Below are 9,392 nucleotides of genomic sequence, written 5' to 3' on the forward strand. Positions count from 1 at the left end.
GAGAAGCATCAGACAGCTGATTTCCTGGCGCTGGAGCCCTAGCTACTTCCTCCACCACATGACCAGAAACATCAGCTTCTTTCTGCTCCTCCACATCCACACAAGGTGGAGCATCCGACAACTGGTATCCTGGCGCTGGATCCCCAGCTACTACCTCCACCACATGACCAGAATCACCTGTGAACACAAAGATAAAAAAATGATTAGCCTAGAATCATGACTTTGTACATGCAGCAAAATGCAACCTTTATTATCATCATTATTATTATTTATTGTATTTATAAAGCGCCAACATATTACACAGTGCTGGACAATTTATCTATATCTATATATATCTATATATATATATAAAATCGGATGTGTGTGTATGTATGTCCGATTTGAACAAAACTTGGTATACCGATCCCTTACTACCTGGGATGATAATTTCTGGGGGTCTTGCGTCCCCCCTGCACACCTGGGCGGAGCTATAAACAGCAAATCAGATTTCAACCATTCATGTAAATGGAAGAAATGTACAAGGCTGCTATTCTCACAGAAATCAAGCCAGAATCCCCACACTTAGTCATTTGGTGACCGAGGTTAAAAATTCAGAAAAGGTGGGTGGAGCATAAAAAAGCCAATCACATTTCAGCCATCCATTTTAAATTGGAAAATGTAAACAGCAGCCATTGTTACACTGTTAATCACAGGTTTTTCAAACTTGGTACATTAAGCCAATTAGATTTTCTTGGTGGATAAACTTCTTACTTTCACACATTTTTGATGCAAGGAAAGAAAAGTTCACAGACTTGGTCATTGAGTGACTGTGTGTCAAGGTTACAAAAAGTGGGCGGAGGCAAAACTAATTTCACTGGGAAAATATAAACTGCAACCCTTCTTACACTCTGAATGGCAGAGTTCTTAAACTTTGCACAGTTGGTCACTGGGTGACTGGAATTCATATTCAGGAAAATGGATGCAGCCTACAACAGCCAATCAAAATTCACCTGTTGATTTTCAACACGAATATTTAAATTGCTGCCTTTCATACACTGTTAATAGCAGATGCCTCAAATCTGGTACAGTCGGTCACTAGGTGACTGGGGTTCAAATTCAGAAAGGGGTGGAGCCACAAACAGCCAACCATATTTATTTAATTTCAATGGGAATATACAAATTGTTGATACCAAGGACCCCAAAGGTCATAAACTTGGTAATTGAGTGACTATAGGTCAAGGTTAGAAAAAGTGGGCGGTGCCAACAACAAAATTTTTGACATTGGAAAATATAAACTGCAACCATTCTTAGGCTCCCTGCACACTGCATGCAATTCCGATTCCAATTTTTAATCGTTTTTTTACATCCAATTCCGATTTTTAATCGTTACTGCATGCTGAGTTTTTTCCTCCCCCTTTTTTTGTTGATTTTATTCAGGGAAAATCGGAATTGCAAATCGGAAACGTAATCAGAATCGGAAAACTGATTTTCAGTGTGCAGGGACCCTTACTCTGTTAATGGCAGGGTTCTCAAACTTGACACAGTTTGCCACTACTATCTATTGATTTTCAAGGGGAATATTTACATTTCTACCATTCTTACACTGTTAATAGCAGAGGCCTCAAATCTGGTACAGTCAGTCACTGGGAGAATGGGGTTTAAATTCTGAAAAGAGGGCGGGCCACAAACAGCCAATCAGATTTGTTTAATTTCAATGGGAAAATGCAACTTATTAATACCAAGGACCCCACAGCTCATAAAATTGGTCATTGAGTGACTGTATGTCAAGGTTAGAAAGAGTGGGCGGAGCAAAAAACAACTAACTTTTTACATGGGGAAATATAAACTGCAGCCATTCTTACACTGTTAATGGCAGGGTTCTCAAACTTGACACAGCTGGTCACTGGGTGACTGGGATTCATATTCAGAAAAGGGGGTGGAGTCTTAATCAGCCAATCAAAGTTCACCTATTGATTTTCAAGAGTAATATTGAAACTGCTGCCATTCTTACACTGTTAATGGCAGAGGCCTCTAACCTGCTACAGTCAAAGGGACTGGGGTTAAGATTCACTGAAGGAACAGAGCCACAAACAGCCAATCAGATTTCTTTGCTGAATAAACTGCTTCCATTCTCACAATTTTGATGCCAGGAACCCGAAAGCTCACAAACTTGGTCATTGAATAACTGTGTGTCAAGATTACAAAAACTGGGTAGAGTCAAAACAGATTTCCCTAGGGAAATGTAAACTGCAGCCCTTCTTCACTGTTAATGGCAGGGTTCTCAAACTTTGTACAGTTGGTTACTTGGTGACTGGGATTAATATTCAGAAATATGGGTGGAGCCTAAAAAAGCCAATGAAAATTCACATGTTGAGGGGAATATTAAAATTGCTGCCATTCTTACACTGTTAATGGCACAAGCCTCAAACCTGGTACAGTTAGCCATTGGGTCACTGGGGTTCGAATTCAGAAAAGGGTGCGAAGCCAGAAACAGCCAATCAGATTTGTTTCATTTTACGGGGAAAATACAAATTATTGATGCAAAGGACCTCAAAGATCACAAACTTGGTCATTCAGTGCTTAATCATGCAGAGGTATAGCGTTTTATTGCATTTTTATTGCGTCTTTAATGTGGTTTTTTTTCTAAACCAAGTCTGATGATGTATTTCTGCTTCCTGTTGACTTCCTAGTGATGAGCCAGAGAGGACACCGAAAAGGTGTTTTTATACCGGTCACATTCCCAAAAAATTGCATAAAATGCATATCGAAAACGCAAACAAAACGCACAAAAATGCACTTGTGACTCATATGTGGGAAACACAAACACAGTAAAACGCAAGCAAAATACAAGTGTGAAACGCATCTGCGAACCGCAAATGCACTCAAAATGCACTTCATTATGACAAAAAATGCAGAAACACATATGCAGCAAAACGCAACCTTTCACGCAACGCCTAGTGCGTTCCCAGCCTGCATCTTCTGACACTTTCGCCTTTACAGCCGTAGTGTGCCCCTGCTAACTCTGGGATGATTTCATTTTTTGTGAAATAGATTGAACCAATCAGATTGGACAAATCACATTGCACAATTGGACCAATCAGACTGGACTAGTCACCTTAATGGTGGCCACTAATGATCCAATCTTTTTTGTCCACTCTTACCAAATCTATGTAGTAGCAGGTAAACTGAGTGTGAATATATTGAATGGATACTTTAGGCACTCCCTTACATTACATATAAGTGGTAAGATTGGATGAAAAAGATTGGATCATTCATCGCCACCATTAGATCAATTGGGCAACCTTTTTACGCAATGCTAGCATTTCTTCCTAGTGTGTTCCTACCCAGAGAGCAGCATAATGGGAGGCGGCGGCCTCATCAGAAGGGAGGCGGTAACCTAAGGGATTTAACCCTTGTTTACACTCCATGATAAGGTTCTTTTTGACCTCTACATTGCTTTCAATTCATGGTTCCACATTCCAGGCCAATTTTTTTTTATCTATTTGTTCACATATAACATATACCAAACTCACAGAAATACTTAGGATCTTTTATCTCTTTATAATTATACAAAAATGATCATAGCAGCAGTTGCTTGCGAATTTTCGCCAACATTTTTTCGCATCAAAAAAATAATTTTCGAGAATAGATTTTTCACAAAAATTAGCTTCTATTTTCACGTTTTCCATGAAAACGTGAAAACGATATTCTTACCACGAAAATTTGAAAAATGTATATTTTACCATGAAAAATGCCACAACGCAGCAAAACTATATTTTTACCGCAACAATTTTAACAGTGAAAACCTGAAAAAATCAATACTGATTGGTGAAACAGCACGAAAACCACAAAAAATAACTGAACACTTTGTCAATGGAATTTCACTCGATAATCAAATTATTTTTGCAAATTGTATGCGAAGAAAATATTGGCATTTTCGCTCATCACTGCACAGCATCACTGGGGCGGGGGAAGGTGGGATCCCTGGTTGGCCTTCTATAAATTTGGCATCATAAAAGTTTACATTAGATTTTTGATAAGTAGGGACTGGGAAATGAGAATCTGATCACAGCTTATCACTTCTTTGTAAATAGACCCCTAATGTATATAGACCTTACCTGCAGCAGCAGCAGTAGCTCTAGACCGACGGGCTTTGCAGCAGCAAAGTCTGCCAAAAAAAGCTCTGACACGGCCCACAAATCTGCTAAATCTACAGAGCTTCAGATGATGCTAGCTCCGCATGCTGCTGCTGCCCTGCTGCTGCCCTGCTGGTCTCTGTCTCCTGTAGTGACGGCGTCACTGTAGGAGACAGAGACCAGCAGGGCAGCAGCAGGGCCGGCCTTAGGTTTCACAGCGCCCTGAGCGTAACCAGATTTTGGTGCCCCCCCCCCATTCATCCTGCACGCACGCGCGCACAGTTCGAATCCCGGCCAGGGCACTATCTGCAAGGCGTTTGTATGTTCTCCCAGTGTCTATGTGGGTTTCCTCCGGGCACTCCGGTTTCCTCCCACATCCCAAAAACATACAGATACGTTAATTGGCTTCCCCCTAAAAAATTGTCCCTAGACTATGATACATGCTCTACACAATACATACATACACATATGACTATGCTAGGGACTAGATTGTGAGCCCCTCTGAGGGACAGTTAGTGACAAGACAATATATACTCTGTACAGCGCTGTGTAATATGTCGGCGCTATAAATACTTAAATAGTGTATATATAATATATACACTAAGGGGGATCTGCCTAATATATATACACTAAAGGGGGGATCTGCCTACATATACAAGACTAGTAGCCTATATACACTAAGGGGGGGGGGGGGGGGTCTGCCTATTATAGTCAGATCCCCCCCTTAGTGTATATAGGCTACTAGTCTTGTAGGCAAGTCCCCTCCTTTAGTGTATATATATTAGGCAGATCCTTAGTGTGTGTATATATATAATATATACACTAAGGGGGATCTGCCTATATATACACTAAAGGGGGGATCTGCCTACATATACAAGACTAGTAGAGCCTATATACACTAAGGGGATGGATCTGCCTATTATAGGTGTATATAGGCTACTAGTGTAGGCAGATCCCCCCTTTAGTGTGTATGTATATAGGCAGACCCCCAATTAGTGTGTATATATATGACCCCCACTTATTGTGTATATATATGATCAGTATGCAGTATGATCAAAGTAAATTTAACACAACAGACAGCACAAATATATATATATATATATATATATATATATATATATATATATATATCCTGGGGAGCGGAGCCTTACTTTTACTGGTGTGGGGTCCAGTCAGTTCGGGAGATGGCCAGCCCGGGTTTCGAGGGACAGTCACACCCAGTCACCCACTGTCACACAGCCAGGTCAGGGCAGGGTGGCTGACACTGTGCCACTGGCTGGCACACCGCGCGCTTCCATCCTCCTCCTATCACGGGTCCAGCAGCGCGGGGGGGAGACTCTCACTAGCTCCAAGAGTTTGCCGCAGTTGTTGCTGGTCTTCGCCCCCATCACCCCCAGCGGCACCAGGGGGCGGAGCCAGAGGGAGACAGTCGGGTGGCACAACCAAGCCGGAGCCCGCAGCCGCAAGTGAGCAAATAAATAAACAATATGCAGCCGGGCGGCATGAGAGCGGAGCGGCGCCCCCCCTGGAAGCCAGCGGCCGGCGCCCTGAGCGATCGCACAGGCCAAAGGCCGGCCCTGGGCAGCAGTGGCATGCGGAGCGGAGCTAGCATCATCTGAAGCTCTGCAGCTATTCTACGCTCGCTGCTGGCTGCACTTATGGAGGAGGGGGGTGTGCGCGGAAGGGGGGGCCCCTAGGTGAGGGATGGGGGGGAGGCTTCCCCCCCTCCCCGCCGTTCTGTGCCCAATTTCCCCCCTTCCAAGCTGTGCCCCCCTCCCTCTTAGCTCTGGGGCCCCCAGGAGGCGGGGCAGTCGGGGCCCACCGATGGGACCATCGGTGGTTTGGTGGCTCAGTCCGAGCCTGGCTACTGTTATAAAGGTAAATATGAAACCTTACATGCCGCATGTCAGTGGTGGTGACAATGGCTAATAAGCATAATTACATACCCAGCTTTTCAGTCTGACTGGGTATCATCAGTCCCAAGAGTTTTTTCAGATGGGGCCACTACAGATACCAAACGGAGTGAGTCCTTTTTTGGACTCGGCGCGCTACTGCGACATCAGCACTGTTCTGTGTGCCGGGTTTTTCAAACCCGGCACACAGTAGTCAAATATCAGACCACAGTAGTCAAATATCAGACCAATTTTCCTGCGAGTCATCCAATGTTGTATACATGATACGCTGCATGAAATGCCCCTCAAGAGGAATCTATATAGGAGAAACAGGACAAAAACTGCGCACAAGAATGAACCATCACCGTTTTAAAATCAATGAAGGTAAAATGGACACACCAGTGGGCCAACACTTCTGTGAACCAGGACACAGCATGCAAGATCTCAAAGTACTTATTCTTAAGGGTAACTTCAAAAATGAACAAGCAAGAAAGATTTCTGAGTACAAATTTATGAAAATGTTCAAGACATTAACAGAAGGTTTAAATTGTGGAATGGGATTCATGACTCCTTATGTAACATGATTGACTTGGCTTCACTATCTTCAGAAACCTGCTAGATTTCATGTTTGCTTGCATAGGCTCACTGGCTCCAGCCTGCTGATCACCTGATATCTAACTGCTAAACAGCAACCAACTGTCATCTTCATGTTTGCCATTTCCCTGCATCAGTGTTTTACTACAGCTAATATCTGGAAATACGCCTGAAGACGGGGACTAGATCCCAGAAAGCTTGCATTATTCAACTTTATCAGTTAGCCATTAAAAGGTATTACTTTTACAAGACTTTGTTTTTTTCAACCTTCCTATATAACATAAAATCTGATGGAAAGTGCCCGGAAGGTCCCATCTGCTTCCATCAGGCCCATCTGGTGATGTCATAATAGCAGCCCACGCCCCTCTGGTGATGTCTTAATAGCAGCCCACGCCCCTCTGGTGATGTCATAATAGCAGCCCACGCCCCTCTGGTGATGTCATAATAGCAGCCTGTGCATGTAAGCAGGCGCTGAGCTTCCCTGATATCACCAGAGGTATACAGGCTGCTATTATGACATCACTTTCCTGACATCACAAGAGGGGCCTGGTGGAAGCAGATGGGACCTTCCGGCACTTTCAATACTGGCCACATTCCAAAAAATTGCATAAAATGCATATCAAAACGCAAACAAAATGCACAAAAATGCACTTGTGACTCATATGTGGGAGACACAAATGCAGTAAAACGCAAGCAAAATACAAGTGTGAAACGCATCTGCGAAACGCAAATGAACTCAAAATGCACTTCATTATGACAAAAAATGCAGAAACACATATGTAGCAAAACGCAACCTTTCACGCAACGCCTAGTGCGTTCCCAGCCTGCATCTTCTGACACTTTCGCCTTTACAGCCGTAGTGTGCCCCTGCTAACTCTGGGATGATTTCATTTTTTGTGAAATAGATTGAACCAATCAGATTGGACAAATCACATTGCACAATTGGACCAATCAGACTGGACTAGTCACCTTAATGGTGGCCACTAATGATCCAATCTTTTTTGTCCACTCTTACCAAATCTATGTAGTAGCAGGTAAACTGAGTGTGAATATATTGAATGGATACTTTAGGCACTCCCTTACATTACATATAAGTGGTAAGATTGGATGAAAAAGATTGGATCATTCATCGCCACCATTAGATCAATTGGGCAACCTTTTTACGCAATGCTAGTGTTTCTTCCTAGTGTGTTCCTACCCAGAGAGCAGCATAATGGGAGGCGGCGGCCTCATCAGAAGGGAGGCGGTAACCTAAGTGATTTAACCCTTGTTTACACTCCATGATAAGGTTCTTTTTGACCTCTACATTGCTTTCAATTCATGGTTCCACATTCCAGGCCAATTTTTTTTTTATCTATTTGTTCACATATAACATATACCAAACTCACAGAAATACTTAGGATCTTTTATCTCTTTATAATTATACAAAAATGATCATAGCAGCAGTTGCTTGCGAATTTTCGCCAACATTTTTTCGCATCAAAAAAATAATTTTCGAGAATAGATTTTTCACAAAAATTAGCTTCTATTTTCACGTTTTCCATGAAAACGTGAAAACGATATTCTTACCACGAAAATTTGAAAAATGTATATTTTACCATGAAAAATGCAACAACGCAGCAAAACTATATTTTTACCGCAACAATTTTAACAGTGAAAACACGAAAAAATCAATACTGATTGGTGAAACAGCAAGAAAACCACAAAAAATAACTGAACACTTTGTCAATGGAATTTTCACTCGATAATCAAATTATTTTTGCAAATTGTATGCGAAGAAAATATTGGCATTTTCGCTCATCACTGCACAGCATCACTGGGGCGGGGGAAGGTGGGATCCCTGGTTGGCCTTCTATAAATTTGGCATCATAAAAGTTTACATTAGATTTTTGATAAGTAGGGACTGGGAAATGAGAATCTGATCACAGCTTATCACTTTTTTGTAAATAGACCCCTAATGTACATAGTCCTTACCTGCAGCAGTAGCTCTAGACCGACGGGCTTTGCAGCAGCAAAGTCTGCCAAAAAAAGCTCTGACACGGCCCACAAATCTGCTAAATCTGCCTCCCTTCCTAGCTCTTGGCTGGGGGTCAGCAGAGACATCATCAGTGGGCTGGAGCTCTGGTTCGGCATCCTGTCCTTCCACTGGATCCACAGGAAGGGCAGGCTCATCTTGAATGTTAGCAAGATTTGCACTTTCCTCTTCCTGGATCTCCTCCAAAGGTTCAGCTTCCTCAAGGATGGTAGAGAGAGGTTTCAGCTGAACCTTTTCATACCTGGCCCACAGCTGTAGAGCCAAGGGTGTGCGCCTCATTAAGAGGGCCATTGGTACCTGATTGGTGGTAATCTCAAGTACCAGATCCTCCTCCATACTTGGATGAGGGTTGTTCTGAAAAGAACAGTTGGGGTGTGTTCTGAAAAGAACAGTTGGGGTGTGTTCTGAAAAGAACAGTTGGGGGGTTGTGTTGTGAACACTTCACTAGCAAGTAGTAAAGCAAGCTCAAGCAACGCAAGGAAAATCGCCTTCACTGTACAGTGAAAACAAAGCAAGTGACAGCTGGTCTGAGTGACCAGGTATATATACAGCAGGTCAGCATTGTGACATCATCACTCAGCCTTCCTGGGCAGCTTCTGATTGGCCAGCAGCAGTGCCCTGTAAGCATTGTGACATCATCAGCTTCCGGTATGTTCTGGTGGTATCACCTGCTGGCTGTTTTCAGGCTTTCGTATTCTATATAATGATATTAAAGATAAACCAACCCACGTAATGTTATTTCTTACAGGAAACCAC

The sequence above is a fragment of the Hyperolius riggenbachi genome, chromosome 6, assembly GCF_040937935.1.
Source record: "Hyperolius riggenbachi isolate aHypRig1 chromosome 6, aHypRig1.pri, whole genome shotgun sequence".
Classification (NCBI taxonomy): Eukaryota; Metazoa; Chordata; class Amphibia; order Anura; family Hyperoliidae; genus Hyperolius; species Hyperolius riggenbachi.